Source organism: Amphibalanus amphitrite, unplaced genomic scaffold, assembly GCF_019059575.1.
Source record: "Amphibalanus amphitrite isolate SeventyFive unplaced genomic scaffold, NRLGWU_Aamphi_draft 000012F_arrow, whole genome shotgun sequence".
Lineage (NCBI taxonomy): Eukaryota > Metazoa > Arthropoda > Thecostraca > Balanomorpha > Balanidae > Amphibalanus > Amphibalanus amphitrite.
This window is the reverse complement of record NW_024881508.1, coordinates 870037-897222: the sequence shown is the minus strand read 5'-3', so window position 1 is coordinate 897222 and position 27186 is coordinate 870037. Positions and strand designations below refer to the sequence as shown.

Genomic DNA, 27186 nt, shown 5'->3' with positions numbered 1-27186 from the left:
ATTCAGATTCGGCCGGCGCGGGCGTGGGGCCAGCCGGGGCTCTGGGGTCGCCGTCGGGCGCAGTGACAGCCACTGGTCGGAGCTCGGGAAGGGTCAGCGCGGCCCGGCCCGCCGCCGTGTCAAGTGTGGACACTGAGAGCCTCAGCTATCGCGGCTAAGCCTGTCCCTCGACCGCGTCCGGTCGGTATCAGATAGGCGCGACGAGCTGTGTCTCGTGAGGAGCACCTGAGTCATGCTACTGGGCGCACCGCGACACGCCAGTGTTCGCGTCCGGCGCCGCTCGCCGCCGATTCCGAACACTCTTGGGGAGTGCCGGCGTAGTCGCGTGCGGCACGCCGCGTGCCGCGTGCCGTCGATGTCGGCGGCGGCCGGCGCGTCGGTCCGCTGACGGCCGTCGGAGCCGATGGCCGTGATTGCCGGCCGGCTGTCGGTTCCCCGAACAGGCGCCGGTCAAACGGCCAGTCTCTGAGCCGCGGTCCACCGATCGGGTGACTGTTTTGGCGGCCCGAATTGAACGCGAAATCTCAGGACGCCGTTGGGGTGCTGAGGATTGCGAGACTTAATCTCATTTGCCGGAATTCTCCAGAGAGCTTGACTGTTGAATTCGCTTTGTTCGGCTTGGCTGAGCCGCGAAGTCGTTAGTTTTAACTGGAAACGCCGTCACAGGCCGCCTGGGTTTCGGTGGGTTGATTAAGATTGGAGGACGTGGGACGGTAGGGAAAAGAAACGCGAACCAACCACCCACAAAGCACTGTATATCGACCTGTAGTGGACGCACCAGCACCGCTGTCTCGCCCCTCCTCACCTGGAGCACTAAGTGTTTCCCGTCCCGCTCTGTCCCTGCCGCCACCCCCCCCCCCCCGCTGCCGCTGGTGCCGGGGGTCCGCCGGAAGGTCGAGGGTGACGGCGCGCGCGCGCGTGTCCGCCGTCGCCGCCGCCGCCGCCGCTCGGCTGGTCAGTCTCGGAGCGCCCGGCCCGGCCGGCGGTCGGACGGCGTCCGTGTCCCCCGCTCGGTGTCGCTGAACGTGCTGTACGTGTAGCTGCCGTCGCGTCTGAATGGCTGTGTCGAGGGCATGCTGCGTGGCCGCCGCGCCGCCGTTCGGTGTTGTCTGTCGCCCGCCGATTGTGAGAGAGTGAGCCGCTCGAGCGCCGCCGCCGATCTGTGCCAACCGGGCGGCCACGCCCCCGTTCCCGTCTGCCCGCACCGCCTCATCCTGCTCCTGTCCGCCCCCGCAGGCGTGCAGCCCGGTCATCAGGTGCATGTTTGCTGCCGGCGTCAACTGTTGACGTTCAGAGCTGAGCTGTGCGGAGAGGCGGCCCAGCCGCCGGCCGTAGCGCCACCTGTGCGCGCCGACGGGAAGCTCGAGTGTTGCCGTCCGCCGCTGGCCGCAGCCCGGTGACCGGTCCTCCGTTCTGGTGTTGCAGGTGGGCTTGTGCGCGGTGCCGGCGGCGCGCGCTGACCGTGTTGTTGTGCCGCAGCAGCCGCCGCGCTGGGCACCATGGACGCGCCGCCGCGGCGCAGCCGGCCGCCCAAGATCGGCCAGCTGCCCAAATCGGCCACCATCGATGACGACCGGACGGGGGCGCTGCGCTCGTGCGGCCGCCAGCTCACCGATGTGTCGGCCACCACCGGCGGCAGCGGCGGCGGCGGCCACGGACATGTGACAGTCAAGGTGCAGAAGTCGCGCCAGCGCGTGGTGGTGCGGCCCCGCGAGCGGCGCACGCCGTCGCCGGCGGCGCGCACACTGCTCTCAGTGGTGGCCGAGACGGAGGCGCTCAGTCTGGACGAGGTGCGCAGCGCGCCCGTGTCGCCCGGCGGCAGCGGCGAGGGCGCGCCGGCGCCGCCGCCGGCCGGCCCCGCGCGCCCGCACACCTGGCAGCACCAGGCACCGCTGCTGGCGGCGCGCAGTGCCGGCGGCGTCAGCGACCGGCCCATCTACCCCAACATCCCATTCTCGCCGTACGGCTCGCCCTGCTGCTCGCCGCGATTCAAGAAGCGGCCGCTGCGTGAGGTGCACCGGGTAGTGAGCGTGGAACACAACGGTGACTACGTGCAGCTCAACCAGTACAAGCTGCACGAGGCCATCGGGCAGGGCTCCTACGGCATCGTCAAGCTGGCCTACAACCAGGACGATGACACCACATACGCCATGAAGATTCTGAACAAGAAGAAAATCATGCGGAAAGGTGGGATGTTTGTGCGCGGCCGACTGGCGCCGCACCGTAAAAACTCTGGCGGCAATCCGCTGGCCAGTCCGCTGGACCGAGTGTACCGCGAGATCGCTATCCTGAAGAAGCTGGACCACCCGAACGTGGTGAAGCTGGTGGAGGTGCTGGACGACCCGGTGGAGGACAATCTGTACCTGGTGTTCGAGCTGCTGGAGAAGGGCGAGGTGATTTCGATCCCGACCGAGACGCCGCTCAGCGAGCAGCAGGCCTGGTGGTACTTCCGGGACGTAGTGATGGGTATCGAGTACCTGCACTACCAGAAAATCATCCACCGTGACATCAAGCCGTCCAACCTGCTGCTCGGTGACGATGGACACGTGCAGATTGCCGACTTTGGCGTGTGTAACGAGTTTACCGGGCCGGACGCGTTCCTGACGGGCACCTCGGGCACGCCGGCCTTCCTGCCGCCCGAGGCGCTCCGGGCGCAGCGGGACAAGTACAGCGGTCGGGCGGCTGACGTCTGGGCAATGGGCATCACACTGTTCTCGTTCGTCTACGGCCGGCTGCCGTTCCATGATGAGAATATTCTGGGTCTGTACTCGAAAATCCAGAGCCAGGAGGTGGTGTTTCCGGCCGAGCCGGCCGTGTCTGAGGAGCTGAAGGACCTGATACGGAGGATGCTGGCCAAGGAGCCGGGCGAGCGGCTGACGCTGGCACAGATCAAGGAGCACATCTGGGTGTCTGGCCCGGCGCCGCTGCCGTCCGAGGCCGAAAACTGCCGCGGCGCCGCGCTGGAGGTCACTGACGACGAGGTGGAGCACTGTGTGCGCCACCTGCCCAGCCTCAACACCATCATCCTGGTGCGCGCCATGGTCAAACAGAAGAGCTTCGTGCACCCGTTCCGCGGCAGCAGCGGCGGAGACAGCGGCGGCGACAGTGACGGCGGCGGCGGCGGCGGCAGCGACGAGCGCGAGCACGACCGCGGCGCCTACCAGCGCGACGGGCGCAGCAACTCGGCGCCCTCCGCCTACGAGCTCTACCTGGAGCGGAAGCGCTCGCTGGACATCTCGCTGCCGCCGGTCACCGAGGTGGATGCGGACGCGTAGCGCGCGACCGGCGCCGTGCCCTCCCCGTCGCAGCCGCGCACTCTCGCCTACATTCGGATGCCTTGTCTGCGTGACCGTGAGATCTGGTGTGCCTTCCTCACGGGTGCGGCCTCCTGTGCGCGCCTCGCTCGTGACCCGTGTCCCGTGACCTGTGACCCGTGTCCGTGACCCGTGCTCCTGGGACCCTCTGTGGACACCCGCGGCTGCGGCGACCTACCCCGCCCCTATTTAAGTGCCCTGTTCCCGGCCCCCTCCAGAGGTCCGGCCGTTTGCGTCGAGACAATCAGTATATATGCGCCGCCGGCTGTGGCTTTCCGAGCCCCCGGTGAGTTTTAATCTTTGGTATGACGAATGTTTGGGGCTTTCCAAACTGTTTGGCTGGCTGACACCTTGCCTCTCGCTGTGACGGTCACCGGCGGCAGGGGTCGCTCCCGGGCGGGCCGGCGCCACTGGACACTGTCCAGCAGGCCGTCAGTCTCTGGACGGTCGGCCGCCGGTGGCAGGTGGCGCTCCAGTCAGCGCTGGCAGCCTGCCCCTCCCTCAGAGGGCGGCCGGAGCTGTGACGCGTCTGTTGACACCCGCGCCGTGTCTGTGTATTTTCTCAGCTACCGCCCGGGCCGGCACGCAGCGGCCGGCGCGGCGCTGTGGCGAGTAACGGCGCGCCCTGCTGCGCACTGTTTGCCGCCGGGGTGACAGAGACACTGTCAGGGCGCGGCCGACGCGCCCGGACCTTCCCCGGCTCTGACGCACAAATCGGGTGATGGTGCACAACGCTGAACACCGCGCGGATGGTGTATTTTGCCAGAGCCGCGATACCGGAACGCACAGGAAACACGAACAAGTGCGAAGTGCTGCTCCACAGAGTTATTTTGGTGGGTGTAAGTGTCCAGTTTGGGCCGCTGTGACATCCCTGGAGCTTTCTCCCGTTGGACCGTGTTCAGCTCTATGGGCTCCTCACCAAGGCAAACCTGATACGCTTTTGTCTCAACCTCAGTACTCCCTCACTGATTGTCACGCAGCGATTGGTGCGTGCTCCGCGCTCCTCGGACTGCGTCCTGGGCTCTGAGTGAGTTCCCAGAGAGAAAGGGCAGAAGGCAGTTCGAGCGAGATGCGAGACCGAGTCAGGCGAGATGCGATATTAGCGGGCCGTGTGGGTGGTCTCGTGTCGGTGACAGCGAGGCTTGCGCCGCTGACGTGTGCAAGTTTGTGATTTTTAGACTGGCGGTGTTTCATCTGGTCGCGAGAGCCGCGGTGTGTCAGAGTGCAGTACCATTCCAGATTTATCTCAATGTGATTGTGCCTAGTCGGCCGGGCGCCTGCCCGCGGTGGCAGCGGGGGATGAGGTCCCTCGTGTCCGCCCCAACATTCCACTGGGAGGCTGGGATTGTGGGGTTTTACCGTATCTATCTGCTTTAGTGCGCCGTGTGCGCGGGTGAAACATGAATGTGTCCTGGCTCTCGATATATCCATTTTATATAACTTCCATTTCTCCCCTCTTGGATATCTTTCTACTACTTATCTGCCGCTAGTGCGTGATCTAGTGCTGGGCTTCAGCGATTTCTATCATTCCCTCAACAAGCTGGGCCATTCTATTCACATTGCACTAGCTATTTTATGTAAAACACAAAACACACTTTATTTTTATTTGATCTTTGGATAGTTCAATTAGTTCACCAATCTAGTTAGTGTGCTCAGTATAACATCATCCATCTTTTTCCAAGGTTAGTTCAACCCTAGTTCTAATGACTTTTTTGCCGTTCAACTCGCACCAACAGAATCATTAATTTTTCAATATAACGCATCTCTCTAGCTCCTTTGGTGTGCTTTGGGCCTTCCTTTCACTAAGACCTTCCTTTTTCCATTGTGGACTTTCTACTGGGGCCCGGCGAGTACAGTTCCGTGCAGAATGGGTCTGATGATTCTTCGCAGGCAGTTGCCCAGCTGCAGCATGTCTCTCTGACAACATCAGTACGAAATCGCTATTTACCGTTACGTGTTTCCGCGTCACTTAACAAATAGTTTGCGCACAGTGAATGAAGCCTCCAGGTAGCCCATACTGGCACCTGGCCTGACCTACTGACTGGTGAGCGGGGGTCGCTCGATTCCCGTCTCCCGTTCCCTGTCAGGATAGAGGATGGTGGCACGGCTAGATCTAACCGATCTCCACGGGATGGCTGTTGAGGCTGCGACGACTCGGTGGTGCTCTGTTGTTGACTGCTGCTGTCACTTTGTTTTACGGAGCGCGGCCAGAAGATTGGTTCTTTTTATGCTGATGGCGCCCCCACCGGCCCATCGGGACCCCTGCTGGTCCCGCCGCGGCGCTTGTCTCACGCGGCCGCACGCCGCCGCCGGTGCTGCTGGAACTAACCAGCGTGTATACACGTTCTCGTGTTTGTTTGTTTGTTTGTTTGTTTGTATGTGTGTGTGTGTGCGTGCGTCAGTGTCTGTCTCATTGTCGATACTTGCATCATTGCGCACACGTTGTGTCATTGTCTTTATACCTTGTTGATGTATGTTAGTTACCCTTTACGCATATTGCTATTCAAGCAACGTTTTGAAATAAATACTTACATGAGCTGTGGCTTGTATCGGTATGGTCTAAATATTAGCTTTAGGTCTGTAGAGAGTGCTTCGTAAAATGTAATTTCAGTCGCTGACGCCGAGAACATTGTAAATTTATCGGTCCTTTATCGCCAATGCCTCTCGATAGGCAAGCAGGTAATCATCTGTAAAACTGAATGGATCGTGCCAATGAAAAGTTGAAAAAATGGTGGGGAGAAAAATGGTAGATATTATAAATGACTTATTATGAACGAAGAGTGTAGAATATCATACTTACATGAGGGTCGCACGATGGGTTTCATGGTCTGGTATCTTCACTTCAGGGAAGGACGACTTAAGCTAGAGTTCGTATGATATTTCGCTCATTTGCATTATAATCATTTGAAGGCATGCATGCGTAAATGTAATTAGAAAAGCCAAGTATGCAAACATCATAAGACGCACTCGAGTACTCCAGCAGCCTCCCCAAGAAGTCCTGGGAGGTATTTTGCGGGATTAATCAACACCGACCAAGCTCCCGTGAGAGTCTCTCAAGGCCGGGTGCACGGTTACGTCTCTTGTCCTCCTAAAAGCCCTGAGCTCTCGGCGGCTAATGTGTTTCGCTTATACAGCTCCGTCCTTTGCCTGAACTATTAACCGGGAAATGTGTGCTGACGTAGTGGTTTGCCATTTATAAAACGAAATTCTAACTAGTCGCGGGACTGGACAGTTAACTTTTGTCACTCATGAGTCTCGCCGCCAGTTTTGAAAGTTGCGGTGTCGACGTGACGTGTCTCGGACGAGCGTGTGTCGCGTCGTCGGCTCGGCTCGGAGACACTCATTTCGCTGACCTTTCGTGTCACCTTGTGGAAATTAATCTCTCCGTGCGCCGGGGCGCGGCTGGTCACGTGGTGCCGTCCCCGGGGTCGGCGGTGACTGCTCAGCCCACCGCGCTCTCCACCTCCGCGAGGTGGTGCAGGACCGTCCCGAGCAGTCCGACCCATCACGACCGGTCCCCGCACGACCCGATCGACCTCACGGAACGTGACAGTACGGCGGGACGTGAGCAGGCCGCGCGGCGTGTCCCTGTGACCATGACCTTGACCCGGGGCGGCTGGAAGCTCCGCGGCGGCCGTCGCTGGCGCCCGGCGCCCACTGCCCGAGAGGCAGCGGCCGCGCGCCGGCGGCGGAGGCACGCGTGCGCGCCGGTCCCGGGCGCTCAATACTGCCGGGCCGGCCGGCGGCGGCCGCCCCGGGCGCCAGTCCGTGGCTCGGCCGGCCGCCGCGCCATGGCTGCACTCGAGTGTGTTGTCGAGCTGCCCGGTGAGTGAGCCCGGTCAAGTCAGGGCGCTGGGGACTGGGCCGGGGCGGTGGGGTGGGAGTGGGCTGTGTTTGACCGCGGTGTGGCCCGCTCCGTCCCCCTGCTGTGTGTCTTCTGTGCCCTTTCTATTGTTTGGTCCGTACCGTGCCGATCCATCCGTGTGCCGTCCATCATCCGCCGTCACGCGGCCGGCGCGGTCGATGGCCGGCGCTCCTGGGTCGCTCGCTGTCCACTGGCGGAGGGGGACGTTCGACCGGCCGCGACCGTGACACGGTGCGACTGCCGGGGTCGCGAACTCTCCACATGTCGCCCGGGTACTAGTGGTGTCAATCGGAACTTGAATCTTCGGAATTCCGATTTTGTCCAATGTCCAATTCGGAATTCGGTTGGACAATGACAGTAGGCTTTGGACAACTTTGGACATCGCTTGCTACACCTCAACATTTTTATAAAGCAATCGTGTTTAACATTGATAGGCTAATAGAAAGCTCAGCTTTCCATATGATTAACACTTTTGAGCTGGTAACGGTACATTAAAAGTAGAGATTGCAATCCCGGGATCGGGATCCCGGGATCCCGGCGGGATTTTAATCCCGATCCAGATCCCGAAATTCCGCCAATCACGGGATCCCGAAAAGAATCAGTTTTTTCAAAAAGAATGCAGCCGCTGCACGAGTCTTGTTAACACTGTTTATGGTGCTGCGTGACATAAAGCAGATAAACTATTTAGCTGGCACCCCTTATTGGCCGTCGACAATCGACCGTGTTGGTAGCTCTCGGGTATCACCCACAGCGGTTAAGCCGCTTAAATACGTACGAAAAAGGGTCCCGAACGCCAAAAAAAAAAAATTGCAGCATCAGCGCTGCAACATCTTTATCAGGATCACAGATCGTTCAGCGATTCTGACTTGCCCGTCCGTGGCCGGAACAAAGGAGGTCATCAAGACAGTCTTTGAGCTCGTGTCGCAGAAACATGTCACAGATGTCACGCAAGTGACGGCAGAGCTCACTGATTCAGACGTTGAAGACGGTAGAGTGGTAGAGTAGAGTAGAGTAGAGAGCTTTCCCAGTCAGTGACTCTGCTCTCAAAGCGACTTTCGAGCAAATTCTGAGAGACATTAGTGATGAAAACGGAACCGGAAGGAGGTAAAGTGACCAAGCGACGTCTTGAAAACATTGTGAAATAGGGAGCTGCCAAAGTTGGCGTACACTGGTTGCGAGCTTTTAAATAGACAGACCTACCAGCATGGCAATGGCTTAAAACTGTCGCGCTAACTACGAGTAGCGTAGAGGAAGAGTGAGTGAGGCGTGGATGTGCTGGAACCCGTCTAGTAAACGTACTGGTCGACGCACAGTTTTATGAAGGCCAATTGGGAATAAATGCTAATGCTAATCAAATCGAAACGTTTTATTCGCAAATTCAATCGTTTTTAATGCAAATGACATGGTCTAAGGAGGGCTTTTGGTTGTCTGTTTGTGGTAAGCTAAAAGACGCAAAATATGTCAGTAGGAAATCACTCTTACGACATTTAGTGACAAGACCGGGATCCCGGGATCCCGGGATCCCGAAATAAAAACTTTCGGGATCCAGGAATTGGTAAAACGTTCCGGGATTGCAATCTCTAATTAAAAGCAAACTAAATAACAGTGTTGAGTGTAAACTATTGCGTAGATGTCGGACATCTTTGGACAAATGGCTGGCTTGAACATCTTTGGACGGACAGTCAACGTAAGTATTGGACATTGGACGGACATTGGACATACGTTTTCTGAAATTGACACCACTACCGGGTACCGTCTGTAGCAGCGGTCTGACGGCAGCCAGGTGTGAGCGCTGACCTCTCAGCCCGGGTCGGCTGCCGGTTGCTCTATCGCGGCAGCAGTGCCGCCGCAGCGGCCCAGTTCTGTCCCATCCGAGCGGTCCTCGTCTCTAACGTGAGCGGCGCGGCGCCTCAGAGACTTCCTTCTTCATCCGATGTCATTAACCCGCGCCGGGCCGGGGGGGGGGGTGTTTGAACACCCCCCCCCCTGCGGTTTTTCGCAGATATCTCAAAAACGGCGGCGCGGAGCGCCGCCGTTTTTGGCACACCTGTTTGTGCATCTTTTCCGCACATGTTGTGAAAATTTCAGACCCAGGTCACCTTAGGTCAGGTCACCAGGTCACGCCAAGTGACCTCACCTCAGAAAAAATAAGAATGCTCGTCATAGCTACACCGATTGATCGATTGCCTTGAAACTTTCAGCGATTGATTAGAGCAACAATATCTATAAAATGTATGTCTCGGAATTTTGATATCGGTGACCTAAGGTCAGGTCAATTTTGCGACCTCTCCATTATAAGTCAATGGGAGAAAATTGAAAAGCGTCTGTTTTGCACGAACGTTATTCTAGACACTCTCAAACATCGAGATGTAGGTAAAATGGACACACTGAACCGGAAATTGGCAATTGTGACCCCTCGTTATGTCCCCGAGGTCATCTCAGGTCACGAACAGAATCTAACAGTTTTTCGCTAATAACTTCTGATAGAGACGTGCTGGAGCGCTGAAAACGCCTTAGATGTGTTCGGCTCGACGTTGCGGATCGACTGATATGCAACATGACCTTTTCCGGTCAGGTCATGACCTTGACCTGAGGTCAAATTTTCAAGTTGACCTTTCAAGGTCAAATTATAGTTCATTCGACGCGTCTCGACGAGAGGAACACGATGGTGGCAAAAGTAATGTCATGACTCTTTTGAGTCAAAAGTTATTGCCGAAAAAACGTTTTTCGTAAAAACGGCTATTTTTGGAGTTTTTGCCCCCTGGAGGCTAAACCGTTGACCTGAGGTCAAATCTGAGAACATTACTCAGAAAGGTCTGTAAAAGGGCTATCGAATGCGCTTTTCCGCGGCGCTGTAGCTCTATCGGTTCCCGAGATAGCCGTTGGCAGTTTCCAAAATGTTGAAATAGTGGACATTTGACCTTTGGTGACCTCTGGTGACCTGACCTTTGACCTGACCCAAAAAATGACCGAAGTGTTTTCGTCCTTATTTTGGACGTTCTTTCGATTGCCGCTTACCGCGTGTCGCTACGTGGCCCAGGAGCCGAGTTAGAAGGGGGGGGGGTGTTCAGACACCCCCCCGGCCCGGCGCGGAATCTCAGAGCACCGGCCCGGCGCGGGTTAAGCTCGCCTCGTGCCGTTGCTAGCCGTAACTGCGCCAAAGTGCTCTCCAGTTGTGCAGAGCGAGCGCGGAGACACTCGCCCTGTCATGGGAGCGTTTCCATTCCACGTCTTCCAACGAAAGTGCGCGGCTCTGTAGCCATGTGTACCTTTTTACTGCTATTAGTGTCTACGTCTTTTGGCTGCGGCACTACTTTTTTAGTACTGTGGAATCGTTTGCCATTTAAGCACGATGACATTACCCAATCTGAACCTTACTTGATTAATTTTTACGCACGCTTCTTTTGTTGAAGCGTGCGTAACATTTAGATGCCTATTACTTATATCTACTCACTGAACAGCAGGCTTATGCTTCAATATTGATGTGTAAATTGATGTGGGTACGCTGCACGCTACTTTGCAATCACATAGACACAGCTTTAAATAATTATTTAAATACGTATACACAAACTCCATGCTATGAAGTTGAATTGCAAACGGGGGATATCATCTTGTTTAGCACAATGGACTATTTTCTGCTTCTTTGCCTGTCCGCAGACCGTGAAAATAAGCTCCTGTTGACCGCGAAGCCTTTGTTTGACCTTGCCTTGCGATGATTTATCGGCTGACAGATGAAATGGATGTCTCTTGCCACATCCATTCTTTTTATTACCTGAGGATGGAGCGGCGGCGCAAGCTCGCAGCCCGTCATTGCAATGATGACGAGTGGCCAACATAAGTCACAGTTGGCCTGCTACTCACCGACGAAAACCTGGTCGATTCTTTTTTCAGATAACTTGCCATGTTACTGCACAAACTCTTATGTTCACATAATCTTTGTCCGTAGTCTGTTTTTATGACCTCCTTCGCTCCCTTTTCTCACCGTCCTCTTCGGCTGCATTTTTCTGCAAATTACCCACTGGGCCTGCCACTGTAAATTGCGGCTTTGTTCGCTTCTGGGCCGAAAATAAACCAGGCTCACTGGTATTTGGTATTCTCTCTGATGAAGCGGCTGAGACGGCAGTCTGAAATGCTCAAAGGTTCCCAGTAAATGTTCCGAGAGCTTTGTTTTGCAAGTAATTTACGATGTCTTTGTCCGGGAATCAAATTATTGTACATTTTCCGGATTAGGGGCCTAACGGGTTAGTCCCAGACTCCCAACATCCGCAATGAAGGCTAGTGCTGATATTACGTAGTGTCCATATGCAGATTGCACTGAACGTTTACTTGTTATGACTTTTTCTTTTCTTTTTGCACCATCGAAAACAATACAATGTTATCTGTAAAAATATGCAATGACAGATGCACCAAGCTTCTCTGTTTGTCTGTGACTTGGCAACAACTGGCTCATTCATTTTACGTTAATTGACGCTGAACTAATTTATCCAGCTTCGTACTAAAATTTGTCTGGGATAATTAGCTGGTCATAGAAAAAGCAATTGAGACACCAACTCTCTGCAGTAGCATGTGGCTTGTAGAAGCAAATCCTGGGCCGTAAATGTTTTGCGGCACATCTTCCGGACGGTCGGCGTGAAGATGTGTGTCCTCCCCATGTTGACCATTGCCTGATTTACAATTAATTTGCTTGCTTTACAGATTGAGATGACTAGAGCGCATATTTTCCTGAATCCTGTAGGCATGTCACTCAGGCCGCAGTATTCCTGTATAACGGGACAGCCTACTCGTCAGGCGGCTGACGCTGACGCCATCTTTTATCAGTACCCGTAACCAGAGCCACTAGCACCGCGGGCAGCGGCTGTGGCAGCGGCTGTTTGTACAGTAGGTCTACTAAAAAAGTCCCCCGCTCCAGAGGCGGCCGGCCGGCCGAACCCCCGGATTCCTGCCCCGACTCTATTGCGCAGGCCGCGGCAGCGACACGGGTCAGGTCGCGGCGCCCGGCGAGTGGGTCAGTTGGCGGCGGCCGGCCGTGGAGTGAGGACGCAGTGTGTGGGGCGCAGAGATGCCGCTGTGCAGAGGAGGGGAAGATAATGACTCTGCACGATGCCTGAAATGATGCCTTTGTGATCTAAATCAAACACCTGCAGTGCATATCCTCCCTTGCCTCATTCCTATTTTATCATAATCCTTCAATAATCTGTAATGGCCATTCAGCGCAAGCAAGCAAACAAAACAACCCGCTTAGCGGCGACAGCATCTCGGATAAAAAAGCGGCAGTGATGATTAGAATAGACTTAGCGCGAGGGCAAATCGAGGGGTATAACTATATGTATCACATACCGAGTATTTTATTCCTGTCTAGCGAATTAAGATTGGAGATCTTGTCCAACAAGTCAGCGGCCGTTCTAGACACAGAATAATGCTTTGTTTTCGGTCACATCATTATCTGCAATAATTCGAAGCGAGGTTTACCCTCGCCGGCCGAGAAGGGGTGGATGCCTCCACCATGCATTTTTTGCGGTAGCTCAAAGCACACTGATGATAGAAGGCTGACATTTCACATGCCTTACATTTCAATCAAGCCGGATCACTTGACATCAACCACGTTTTCAGGTCAGATCACTTAACTATGTCTTAGGTAAACCTCTGAACGGTTGTCGGTTATAAAATGATGCAATCCGCAATGCACTTAAGGCGGCCGCACACTGGGCCATTCGGCGGGCGAGATTCCGCAAAAGCGGAATGTCGCGGGCGACATTCCTACAGCGGCTTTCCGCTTGTTTTCAGCAGCAAGGTATATAAAAACACTGTTCAGCAGTTTACAGGACCATTCGGCGGTGCGATTTTCTACTTAGTATTTTCAGGAACTTTATGTGAAACATTTTATGATAAATATAAACGAATGCAAACTAAATACATTTAAGCAAATACAATATTTGCTTATTTAATGCGATTATGCTATATTTCTGTACAATAAAGTTTTGAATACCTATTAATTTGACATAATTTCTGGAGGAAGTTGCAAAAAAATAAAGCTCGTGATTAATGTAAACAACCGTGTTTGTCGACAAATGCAAGAAACCTAAAGACAATTGTGGAGAGGCACATAGTAACCCCTGATTGGAATAACCAATGAAGTGTATAAAAACCATTTAATATGGGGAAAGAAGTGCCGCTACGATTTTTTTATCAAGTGAAGTCTATTTCTCGGCTGCTCCATCAATAGTTGGTGAGTTTCAAGTTCCACAATTTCGGGTGTCCGCGGCGTCGCCGCGGAAAAAGCTGAACCGGTCCAGCTTTTCATCCGCAACTCCGCGGCTGTTCGCGCGCATGCGCACTCTACCCGCGGACAGCTAGCTGGCAGCGGTCGGCTGATAATTTTGTCGTTTCGGCAGCTGATTCGGCGTCCACGAAAGCGTAATGTCGCCACGGAATTGCGTTTTTGCGGAATGTCGCCCGCCGAATGGCCTAGTGTGCGGCCGCCTTTAGTGTCGTATAAGCATAATGGGGAATTATGGAAGCTGTTAATGTGGCGTCGGAAATAATCTGAAACTATACCTCAAGCACATGAAATCGTGACTTCATACATTCTTGGCAAGGTCTAATGCTTCACTTTTGCATTGTTCACCTTGCGTGACGTCATTTATGACGTCACTTGTGTCATAGGAGTGTTTCGTCAATAACTCCCGATCAAAATGAGCTAGCCAGTCTGGACAGCCATCAATGGACTTTGCAAGACTTGTCGAATCAAATGTTATGCAACATGTCCTCCTTTCAACAGCTTCGTGACCTGCGCTGCCCTAACATGACATTGACCTGAGGTAAACAAAACATCCTAACTTGCTTCACGTAAAAAAAAACAAATCGACGCATCTGAGAATAGAAAACACGATTGTATTGAAATGACGATAATGCGTTTAGTTATTTACCAAGAACCTATCAAATGCCTTGGGGCCCTTGACCTGCCCTAAGAGGTCACTGATATTTTAAAATGGGGTGCCAGTCGCTACGTCACGTAACAACGGAAGCGCTCGTTTTTTCCGCGAGGCTCTAGCAGCTAGCTCAATTATAGGAGCTAAACATGGGGTCGGGGAATCGCTCCCTTCTCACTCACTATTTGGCCGGGATAGTGTTTGCAATTATTGTTAAAATCTAGCATTTTGATATTTCAAATGACCCATTTTTTCCCGCCCAAGTCTTTCAATTCAAGGTCATAACATCAGGTTACGTCAAGTGACCTTACCTCAAGGAAAGTTCCTGTGCTCATCATATCTACCAATATATATCTCATGATATCTACCAATACGACTATAACCAATATTAGTCGGTAAATACACCGACTAACCGATCGCTTCAGAACTTTCAGCGATTTTAATGGGCAACAGTATATGTATTTGAAACGTTTACTTTGCAAGTTTGACATTGTTGACAGAAAGGCCGGGTCAACTCAAGTCAATGGGAGAAAATTGAACTGCGCTTTTTTGGACGGAACTATACTCTGAAAACATGTGGTGCTTGATGAGATACGATACAATACTGAATGAGAAAGTTGTTTGTTTTGTTGGGGGCCATCTTTTTCGGTCTGAAAAGGCCCTTGCAGAGCTATGACATAACTATGCTGTGGTGTAGTAATTGGGTTGTGCGAGCCAGCGACGGTGATCTGCGGAAGCGAGACTGTTCCCCGTGGGACGATTGCCCTGTCGGGACGGTCCAGCCGTCTCCCAAACGGTCACCCGAAGAGGATTATGTGTCCTGGAATGGATCCGACATCAACTACAGGTTGGCTGGTGGGGTGACCTCCCGTCCCCAGAGAGGGAAGCATGAAGACTATGTAGGGGCGATGCGGATTGGTTTTTCCTGAGGATAGCGATGACGGAAGGAATCTAGCACCCTTGAACCTTCCTTATACTGAATGTATCTCAGGCTGCGTTCCTAAAAATCTCCTAAGCGTTTTTTTTTTCTCGACATCGTGAAGGTGTCATTAACAAAAATATGAAATTCGGGAGGCTAAATTAAATATAGAAAATGTGGCCAACAGAACATTATCAGTTGCGTTCAACATAACCGCAAGCATGTTCACACACCCAGCTTACATATGAGCCATGTAATAATTATTTTTGATAGACATGCTTAGTTATGAAATCATCTGAAGTGTTTGTAAAGTTCCACGATACGGATCTAATATCCTGCTATGCTATGACCATTTCTGGTCAGGTCATGTCTTTGAACATAGGCCAAATTTTTCAAATGACCTTTAAAGATAAACTTGCGATTCATTCGAAGCGTTTTGATAAGAGGAACGAAGAGGCTGGTAAAATTAATTTCATGCAAGTTTTAAGCTAAAAACTTTAAAGTGTTTGTGGAAAAGCAATTGGTTTTCTCATAATACCGATGGTGGCAGTTGTTGTTATTTACATGCTAAGCCGTTGACCCTAATTCAATCTGACAATATTATTCAGATTTCAGACATAGCGGTAAACGAGCTGATTGTTGTGTTAGGTTGGGCTCTTCGGTCGATTTCAGAGTGGGAAGGATGATAGGAATTAGGAGGAGACAGGGGGCCTGGGCGGGAGTCCTGGACCTCATGCTCCGCTGGGGCCGAGCCCATCACGTGGGTTGGATTGCCCTGACACATGGGTAGCCCTGGGCGGTGTTTCACGGCCCCGCGCTGCAGCACGCTGCGCTGCGCTGCTGCATTGTTGCGGCGGTTGATATGAATTGGGCTCCACGCTAGCGTTGCGAGCCATAGGTGCGGGAGCCGGGGGGGGGGGGGGGGCAGTGGGTGCAGCTTGCCCCCCCCCCAACTCTGGGGCCGTGGGGGCGGTGCCCCCACAGCTTTGAGACGGAATACCACATTGTTTTGCAAATGTTTTCTTTTTTGTTGAAAAAGCCGAGAGATGAAAAATAAGTGGCCTAAAACCGGTGAGAAAACTAGATTTGGGGGGACCCTAGGTTGATCTCTATTATGGTGTGCCCCCAGTCGGAAAGTAGTTCCCGCGCCCCTGTTGCGAGCTTCCGAGTCTGTTGATGTTTCCATGGAAATTGGAAACCCAATGCACCGGTGCGCACAACGCACCCTGTCTAAGCAAAATTTTACCATCGATGACCTCTAGTGACATGACCTCTGGCTATGACCGGATCCAAAATTAGCTGAAGTATTTTTTTCTTCTTTTTGCTACTTTTGACGCTACTTCGAATACCACTTAAATGCCCAAAGCTGAGTTATAAGAATGATCCTCAATCCCCATTTCCCCTCCAACAGGGCGTGAGAGTCTAGGCATTCATGTGGGGCACGGGCTAACAATGACTATCTCATCGGCCATGAACATCTACTGCCATTCTTTAACACCGGTTTCGCTGCGCTGAGCGGTGGCCGTCCCGTTTGTCGGATTCTACAGCTGGCTGGTGGAAAGCGTTACCGGCCGCCCGTCCACCGCCCGCGGGCCGGACCGAGCGGTCCCGCTGACCCTTCCTGACCTGATACCGGCGCGATATGGGACAGGCAGACGGGGGTTCGGCTCAGCGAAGGCAGCGCCCACTGGTGCCGGGGACTTTTTTAATAGACCTACTGTACAGCGGGTCAGTCTACCTGTCAGGCGTGTGACGCTGGCGCCATCTCTGATCAATACCGCTAACTAGCGCCGCCCGTAGCGTGGTGCTCCTCTCCGTCCCTGTGATCGGCGCCACGGGTAACCACGGGTGCGTGCTGGCTGCTGCGACTGCGTGTGGACCCGGCGGGGTCACCTCGTCGCATACCAAGCGCTGGATGTGCGTGTGGCCGCCGCCCCGGCACGTGACCCAGCGACTGAATACCGGAGAGTAGGTAGCAAAGATAATTGAATTAAGGCATGCTCTTCAGTCCCTTGGATTCAGATCGAGGATCCATCCAGTGTCGAGACTCCTGGGCTGTGGCTCAAAACTGGACAATATGTTCTTTTCGAGCTATTAATCAAGCTTAAATGAAACCAGTGAGGGCCTTAAATGAGTCGCCAGTCCGGTCAGGTCCACACTGGCGTTCCCGCAGGCTCCACGCTGGCGTTCCCGCGAGGTCACACCACCGTTTTTTTTTTTCGGAGCCCATGCTGGCCTACCCACGGCCCCAGTCAGACGTTACCCCGGGCGGCGCCCGAACTCTACGCACGTCCCAGTTCCGTTGATTGGCTGTCATTTTGCCGGCCGGCCGCGAATGCGCTCTGTAGAGATGGCCAGTCTGTAGGGACGGGCAGTCTGCAGATGCCGGGAAACATCTCAAACCGACGAAAAATAGCACCAAAGTTAAGTCAGATCCATGCGATTCCTTTCCTTCTAGACTGAGTGAAATAGGGTACGTAAGGAGGTCATGTGAAACTGTACACGGAAGTTGAACGCTTATTCCCCGCTCAAACTATCATTCAATGAATGCGTTCATTCATTGAATGTTCAATGAATATGAATGCGTTCAATGATAATCCCCGTGATAGGTGCTATGTCCGTTCAAAATGATCGTTTTCGTCTTGGTTGGAGCTCTGGTGTGGTATGTAAATCAGTCGCAATCGACACCTCCATTGGTGCCTTCGTCCGTTACGAGATAAAATCTCATGTGTCATTTATTCAGATAGGGAGTGAGCGAGATGGAGAGAGAGAGAGAGAGAGAGAGAGAGAGAGAGAGAGAGAGAGAGAGAGAGAGAGAGAGAGAGAGAGAGAGAGAGAGAGAGAGAGAGAGAGAGAAAGGGAGAGAGAGAGTAGAGGAAGGGGAAATGAGGGAAAAGCATTCTGTATCTTCTCTTTCTCTCTCTCTGTAGGGAGGTGTGAGATGAGGAAGTAGAGGAAGTAGGAAGGGGAAAGTAGAGGAAGTAGAAGAAGGGGAAGTGAGGGAAAAGCATTCTGTATCTTCTTAACCTTTCTCTCTCTCTCTCTCTCTCTCTCTCTCTCTCTCTCTCTCTCTCTCTCTCTCTCTCTCTCTCTCTCTCTCTCTCTCTCTTTCTCTCTCTCACTCTCTCTCTCTCTTTCTCTCTTTCTCTCTATTGTCTCTCTTTTACCATCCATTTATTTTTCTTCTTCTCTCTCACCCTTCATGTTCTCTTGTAAACAGCTCTTTATATTTCTTTATCCTTGGTGTTGTCATTTACAGCCGTGATGTTTTCAGCAACTGGGCACTGACGACTGACGAGTCGTCAGTGACGATTTGTTTAGACGGAGACGGCCTCTTTACACAATTGCACAGCCAAATATTGACATTTCTGCAGAATTCGATCGGAAATTTGTACTGAATTCTGCAGCTCATCATCTCAGACAGGCCATACGGCATGTTGAATTCAAATCTCGTTAACGTCGAAGCAGGCGTTCACTATACTTGGACGTTATTTGATTACCGCTAGACGCGAACTGGTTGTGATTGCTTTTCGAAAACAACTTAGCAAATTACTGTTGAACTTACTGCATAAAGTTGTTTGCTCGCTGTTTATTCAAGCTATTTTTCTCAATAATGCGTTTTTTTTTTTTTTTTACAAACGCCGCTGATGAAAATAGCATGTAACGCAAATCTGCCTATTTTGTATAGATGCTCCAAGTCACAGATAACAGTAGTAGTACTGTTATCTGTGTCCAAGTCTATGTTAGAAGTAATGATGTTTTAGACGAGTATGCGCATTGAGCAGCCTGTTATCTCTTGATATTGATCTTGCACTATATGGATGCTTTCCGGAATGCGCTTATCCTGTGTAAGCTGGTGTACTTATCCAGTATCCATATCAACAATTAAAGAATAGTTATCTGCCCACCGACCTCTGGCCCGAAACTGTTGACCCGTGGCAAAACCACTTCCAATCTCCTTATCGGCCGGCGCAGGTTCCGACCGCGGTGCCCTTTTACCACGCGCTGCGACACGACGCCTTTCAGCAGCATTGAATCGAGTGAATTGGACGCGGTGAACCGACCTCACTCCGTATTGGCGGCGACACCGCGTCGCTCCCGGACCCCTGACGTCGCTGGCGGCCCACTCACCCGGGTCCGACCGACCCGTCCGCTTAGTTGCGACTCCGTGGCACGGCAGCGGCGGTGTTTGTCGACCTGGCGACCACCTAATTACTCCCGGCAGCGGCCGTTCAGCCGATGGGATGGATTGGACGACTGCCGGCGACACGGCACTATACCGGCGCGGAGACATGACGGAGCTGGGACGGAGACGGATGGAAACGACACGGAGACGGGACAGATACGGAGACGGGACGGAGAAGGGACGGAGACGGGACGAAGAAGGGACGGAGACGGGACAAAGACGGGATGGGGAGGGAGACGGGACGAAGGAGGCCGAACAGAGATGGGACGTGGGACGTCACAGAGACGAGATGGATAGGGACGAAGACGAGACGGAGACGGGACGGGGACAGAGACGAGGTGCTGTTGCGGGGCGCCCGCCCTAATTCTGGTTCTATCGGTGTGGTAATGAGCGGCTGCTGACGCGGCTGCTGACGGCGCTGTTACGCGGGTTAGGCTGGCTGACGCTGGTTGGCCTAGCAGCCCCCGGCGGGGCGGGGACGTGTCACCGGACTGACGGTGGCGCTCCGACCAGGCACCATGACTGTCCAGGGAGGATATTTGGCGGCATTGACGGCATGGTGTCAACCTTGGCGGCAGACCGACATTGAAATCGCCGGTGGGGAGGCTGTCAGCAGCGACGAATTCCGGCGGCTCTGAGGCACGCATGCAGCAAGCCTGCTTGGAATAGTGATACGCTTGTCAATCGCCTTTGAAGAACTCATAGATTGTTCGGTTGCTACTCCTTCGCATGTCGCGGCAAGAAGAGAGAGAGAGAGAGAGAGAGAGAGAGAGAGAGAGAGAGAGAGAGAGAGAGAGAGAGAGAGAGAGAGAGAGAGAGAGAGAGAGAGAGAGAGAGAGAGAGAAAACACGATGGACGGTTTCCCACTGGAGGCTTCATCACACCATCATGTTATGCAGTGCAGACAGTTCGGTTGATCTCTCTCTCTCTCTCTCTCTCTCTCTCTCTCTCTCTCTCTCTCTCTCTCTCTCTCTCTCTCGCTCGCTCGCTCGCTCGCTCGCTCTCTCGCCGAGCAGTCAAGGTGTCACTGTACCCTCCCTTGGTCAGAGCGGCAGAACTACCCTCCCCAATACTCTGAGACGATGTCGTGTACCGATCTCCCCGGCCGGAGACATCGTCATCGATTTCTATCGCCTACGGAGCGATCGGACGACTGTTTGCTGTCCTTGGAGTCGTGTGACCAGTTGTGTTTTTCAAAGGAACGACGAAAGACACAAGCATTTAAGCAATAACTGTGGAAATGGTGGCGGAACTGAACTTGGGTTTTATGCGCCCTACGCTACTTCAAAAGCAATCGCGATAGGTCCAAATAGACCTCAGTATACCTAGATATATAGAGGTCCATGGTCTAAACAAATATCCAAGTTTTGCTGCAGCCAGCTACTGCTTAACGACTGTTCCGCGTACTCTATGCTGGTGTACATTGTATAATATGCATATGCGTTGGATAAGCATTCATGCATACATTTACACTTTATAGGGTGAAAAATACCATGCATTCCACCAACAAACAAAGCTAGCTTTTCGAAGCAAAACATCGCAATTCTGCCAAACGGGGTGCTTATAAAGATATAAAGCGAATTCGACTGCACCAAGTTTACCTATAGATCAAAGTTATCAAGGTCTAACTGAGTTAGAAGAGGAAGCTTACCGCATTTTCCCTGGATCGGACGTCTTCCCTTCCTCAGATTGGTCTGACTGGCGATGCAGAAGAGACACTGAAAAATATCGGACGAAGAACGATGGACAGCTTCACTCGGGAACGATGCGTTTTCATATTATTGTTTTTGGGAAGCTAACTATTCAAGTTGAATCGTTCGCCAAAGCCCGTAAATGTACATATTAGATACAAATTAATCAAAACTAATTCAGTGGCTCTCGAGCACCCGAGATGTTTTTAAATCACATTGCAATTTGATTTACGCACTAACCAGGCCTGCAAAAAAAGTTGCATTTGGCACGCTAATGTGCACCAACATAGTTACCAGCAAAAAACAGTATGCCTAACCACCCGTGCCCCGTCTTTTTGTCCGTTGTTTTGATCGGCGCCACCGACCATTATCCAGTCCATTACTCCGATGCTCGAACATCATTTCTTCCCCGCTCGCTGCGTCTGGCGCTCGGGTCCCCGGTGCCTGTCCTCGACACTGACCCGCTCCCATCTCATCAGACCTCCGCGCCAATATTGATTGCGCCATGAGCGCCGCACGCGCGCCACTCACCGTCACCGGTGTGCCGCGTGGCGACAGGGCGCGCCTGATTGCGCCCCGGGCTGGTCTGGCTCGGTGGTGGGGAAGGAAAACAGGAGCGTGCACGGACAGTGGGACTGGGCTGCGCTGTCTGCTTCGTGTCTGCGTGGCCCCACTGCACTGCTGCCGGAGTCCGGGGCTGATTTGGTCTGAGTGGGGACAGTAGCGCCTCCCTTCATCTCTCCTTTCCTCCGTCTGTCAATTCCTTTTCTTCCTTTCCTTGTGTACCTGTTTTTGTTGAGGGTTAGTTAGGTTTGTGTGCTTCTTATTGCTGAAGGTATGTTTTCGTATGTTACTTATTGCTGGAAGAGTTTTGTGCGTGTTATCATAATTGCTTATCTGGTTAGACACAGTGCTGAGGTCTATCGGGGCGAGAAACAATTATCAGGCCCGTTGCCATTCTTTTTGTTTGGTACATCTCAGTTGCTCTCCACAGGTTACAGTGGATTGTCCATCTTACATTGCGCCTCACTCGTGTTATTTGTGCATCCGTTTCAGCCTAGCACCGCACACCTTCCCTACGGCGGGAGCCATTATGCCTCTCTTTCTCGCCTATCGTTTCGCCGAGTGAGCCGGGTGTATTGACGGTCCTGACCCAGACGCCGTCGCCGTCCGGGTCGCCGCGCCAACTCCATCGAAGGCTGTCCGTAAACAGAACACTCGAGCAGCCGACGGCGGCGCGGAGGCCGGGGTTGCGGACCATTTGATATGCGGCGCGGCCGCCCGGTGCGGCGATGAACACCGCATGCCTGCCTGCGAGTCGGTGGGGCGGCAGAGAGTGGTTTGAGGAAAAATAGAAGAAAGAGATAGTGAGCGAGTGCGGCGAGAAAGAGAGTGACTGGATCTTCTGATGCCCGGTTTGTCTCATAGCATAAGTCCTCAACAAAACGCTCGAGGTCCCTGTTTCATCGGCATACGCCACTGGAGCGCTCATCGCATCATAACTGCGACAATATTGGCTAATTTGTTTCGTGATATCCCATGGTAGCATTAATTGATTAATATTGGCTTGTCGGTTCACGCCAATGCACACCGCGCTGAGCTGCCAAGTTGTCATACAACAGGCCTCCGCAATATGGTGAAATCATCCTCCAGGCTCCAGCATCGCAAAACAAACTATGAGTTTGCAGTCATTTGAGCTCCGAACGACGTTTTACCTAGCCATTCATTTGCTTTTCATTTTCCTGCACTATTTATTCAATGTCGAGAGACTGAAAGTGTCTGCTGTTTTCGACGCTAAAATTACAGCGCTGAACGAAAACAAAAACAATACACCTAGGCTCTCAGACGGGTTTCGCTCGGCAACTAAACGGCTCGTTCCTTGTAAGCCTTTGTTTGGCGTTGGTTCGCAGCAGGCTTTTGCAGCAGTCGTTTGGCGCACGTGCCGGGGGAAAAACAGCGGCTATCGTTAGGTGGCGCGGCCGATCGGCGGCGGTACACGACCGGCCGCAGATGTTTCCAATGGGCCTGACTAATCGGTCCTTCGAGTGTCTGTTAAGACGCAAACGGCGGATCGCTGCGGCGGAAATGGCCGCCATTTGTCACCGATTCGACGCTCGACCTGTCGATGGCTGGGGAAAGTTTGGGTCTGCGGCCGCGTGGACGATAATCACCTCCCACCTTCGAACTAAAAGCCAGCTGATTTACTACGACTGGATTTATCGCTGCCTTATTCTAATGATTGCTGGCTGACGGCTGTGCCATGGGTAAGCGAAATATCCACACCGCATTGGCTGCTGCTCTTTCTCGCGAGCGTGCGTTTTCCTTGCTGATTGTTTTTTTTTTTGGTAGCTGACCTTCCATCGTAGACAGTTGGAAAGTATCTTCAGTCGCGTGCTTCGCTATTTTGCCTTCTAGCACCAATACAGTATTCGGTCCCTAGGTCAATATTCGCTGCCCCTGCTCCGCTGGTGTCATTTATACCTTCGCTGCGCTCCGCCCTTCTCAAAGGTCACCTGGCGGAGGTGTTCTCAGTGACCCCGCCAGCGGTTCGGCCAATTACGGGCCTGAGAGGGGTTCCGTCGGCCGGAAGCCAGACTGAGAGGCTGCTGGAGACACCGGACCGGTATTCTGGGACGGCTCGACCGGTGCTGACCCGGTGACAAGTGCTGCTGATTAATGTGGAAAGATGAACCTTCGGCGTGTCTTGCTCGGATTCGACTAAAAAACTTACGGTTGTTGCACGAGTTTTTGTGCAAAAAAAGAACTGTCATAAGCAGAACCGCCAGTTGTAAAAGAATATTTCAGTCTTATCCATAGGTAGGTTTTTTCCATCGGGTTATCTTGCTGCGAAATTCATTGCTTGGTGAAAAGAGTATTTAGCATTATCAATACGGCAAAATAGCGCCGGTTCGATTGGACTTAAGAGCTAGCTGAAAGCTAATCTCTGCCACAGCTGACAGCATATCGCAATATGACTTTCAATTCGTGTGACCTAATGGCCTCACCTGTATCGAATTATTGCCAATTACAGTGTTTGGTTCCAGTTGATGGAATTGGTATGTCTACTAACAACATAAGTGAATTAGTGTTGGCATATACCTAGATCAGGCGAAGACCGGGGTTATCTGTTTCCTCACGACTTGACGAATGGCAATGGTCTATCAGGAACTGCTATTTGACGGCAGAACTCCGCTGCGGTCCAACTGTGCGGAACATTTCAATCCGAACGAGCGGGGCTCTCGCGCGGTCGCGGCCCGCTGAAGGCGGCTGTCGGGCCGTTTGTCCCTCTGCACTGGCCGCTGGACATCTGGTGGTCTCGTATCACCATCACCTTATCGGTATCATCGTCTGACGTCAGTTCGACGAGGAAGGGTCATCGATTGCTCCGGCTCAGTGGTCACGGACGCTTCCCAGATCGGGCCCGCACGGCCGCGGCAAATTGTCTCCGGCAGTCCCCCGGCGGTGTCTTCTTCGAAACAGAAATGACGTCGGATGGTAATGTGGTAGTCGCTGAAATAGCCATTGACAGCGATATTGATACTAGGGATGCTGCCTATGTTTACAGTTTTTAGAACCAACCTGCCAAGGGGCCGCTGACCACTATTAGTTGAGTGCGTACCTACTGCATATCAGAGTCACTCGGGGCTGGTTTGTAACAGCAAAATATGACGTAAGGATCTTCCTGTTTGTGCTTTTGCAGGTGAGGTGACAATTGAGTATGACGGAGACGCGATGAGTTTATTTTCAAAAGGCTATCAATATTTTACAAATGCATGAAAGCTGCACAGATAATTGAGCCTGACGTCTTATCATAATCCTTATGCGGTTCATCTGTTCTCATTTCACAAATGATGTCATTAATCATAATATGGGACGGATCAGGAGTCAGCGCGGGCACCTGCTACCGCCAGCGTCTACCAAATGCATAACACAATTGATGGACTGTATTGGGCTTTGCTGGGATACCGACTGGCCTCATCACACACAACTCGATTATTCAGGAGCGATTATTACGCCTGGCGTCTGCTTCTGCTACTGCTGCTGACGTCACTGATAATGGTACTTATAGGGAAATTATACAGAGAGGCGGAATATCTATCGTAGAGCCCTCATTGGCCCTCATCGGTGCCACCCATATCACCGATTCTATAATTCCGTTGAATGTTTTTTTTTTCTTCCTAAGTAGGTTGTTTTCTGCCGGGTGATCATTTCGAGGTAGCATCATTTGTCTATAGGTATCCGGTGTTCGTCATGCTGTCGCTGAGGATTAGCAGGCATCTGTTTTTTTTTTATAGCAAGAACTGCTTCACCTAATGTGACTGCTGTTTGCACGTCTCTGGCTTCTCAGAATAGTTCAACTGATCAAACAAGTAACAAGAGGCAATTTACGAGCGCTCTTGTATTGCCAAAGTGCCGACGCGGCTCTTGTAATGCTGCTAATGAAGCTGGGACGAAGCTGAATGCTCACGTATTGTCAGGTGGTGGCTTACCCTATAGGTAGTGCTGATGCATCCGGTACACGCTGGTCGCAATGCAATAATCGAACTATAACGATGTGTCATACAAATGATGCTTTTGACTAAAATCAATATTCGCTAGCATAACATCATAGACCGTGCCTATAGAGCAGAGGTCACGGCACACCTCTTTCACTTCAGCTGAGAAAGCCGGCTGAACATGTTACTTACTGCTTTATAAACTGGCTGCTGTCTCATGAACTATAGCCAGGGTAATATTGGCTCAATAACCTGTTGCTGATATTTAATTAACTCAGTTTTAAGAACTAAAGGTGGCATTTATTGCTTTCTTTGGACATAGTTTTTAAAATCTTTTCATTTAAAACGTTTTCATTCACATCAGTTTCCCCAATTAGATGCTCTTCCTTGCACATAGCCTGGTCTTCTGCGCATTTTTAAGCTCGTTTACCGTCATGCCAAACTCGTCCAATCAACGGTTCATCGTCTCGAGGACCAGCGTCGATCCGCACACCGCCAGTTCAGATATCGCGCGGGGATGGAAATGGACGTCTGCACTGACCCTCTGTGGCGGATGTCTCTGATGCGCTGAATCATGTCGTGCTCTTGTCAGCTGTTGAAAAGTTTAGGCCTGTGACATAATTGGCTCGCTTCTTTACGTCAGTGGCATAGTTCATAGTTCATAGTTTATTCGTGGTTGCATCCACTGAGAAGTGGCTCTTCCAGCGCCCGAGTCACACATACAAGTCATAAGATATAAAACAGTGATGACATAAAATGAAGAGGAGAAACACGCGATAAGACATGGCACTCCGCGAACCTATCCTGCCTCCCGAAGCAGCAGAAGTCTCAGCTGTCGTTTGAAGGCAGGTCGCGACAGAGACTGCAGCTCATTGGGCAGTCTGTTAAATAACGCACTGGCATGAGATAGACGCCTAGCACCAGAGCATGTCTTTGCACGTGGGCACTGTAACTGGCCAGACTGCCGAGTGTGATGGGGTGTCGACACATATGAGAGCATCGCTGCAATATCCGCTGGCAACTGGGTATCTAGCGCAGTCTTGATCAGATGGCAGTATGCGTAGGCAAATTCTAATTAGATAACTTTGTGTGGTGAGCGAGCAGTTTCAAGGGAAGTGCGTGAAGTGGAATGCTGGAAAGCACAACGTCCTCCGTTTTTCCGGTCCACTATATCCAATGCCTACTTTTGTGTTTTTAATCTATTTATGAATTATTTCACGCATGTAGAATTAAATAGGTATTCCACCCTTAGCGGCTACATTTGTCAACTAATTTGTTGGAACTTACACAATTTAGGAAATATGTCAAATGGATTAGTTAATGTGTGAAAACATGTTAAGCATAGTACCTATGTATGGTGCACCTTGCTTATGGTGGAAATGTTCATATTATACAGGCATTTGCTTTCCAAAGAACTAGAACATTTCAACAGTCCTAAGCCAATGGTTGAATGTAGGTAGGTACTTTTGATAGGTGTTACGGCTTTTCTTATTTTATTTTTTTTAGGACACGCCAAAGCTAGTCGTTCACTTTAATTCGCCTTAGCGTGGAATTGTCTTATCATTTAAGCCCATGTGACAAATGATAAGGCCCATCGCTGACCAGCCTAATTTGTTCCGCGCTGACCTTAACATGAGTGTAACACGTCAGCGTTGAGGAGAACACAATCTTTGGTTTCCCAGAAGCCTGATGCGGTAGTTTCGGGATAATCCCTGGTGGCGGTGGGAGGATCAATCACGCGCCGTATATGCGGGCACGGCTTACCGGCTGATTGGACCGCCCGCTC

At 52.1% G+C, this 27186-nt stretch overlaps 1 protein-coding gene across 1 annotated transcript in view; it reads left to right on the top strand.

The window, feature by feature from the left end:
- LOC122383583 (calmodulin-binding transcription activator 1-like) overlaps positions 1-27186 on the top strand; it is a 109690-nt gene that overhangs the window by 30415 nt on the left and 52089 nt on the right. The gene's annotated exons all lie outside the window — the stretch shown is intronic.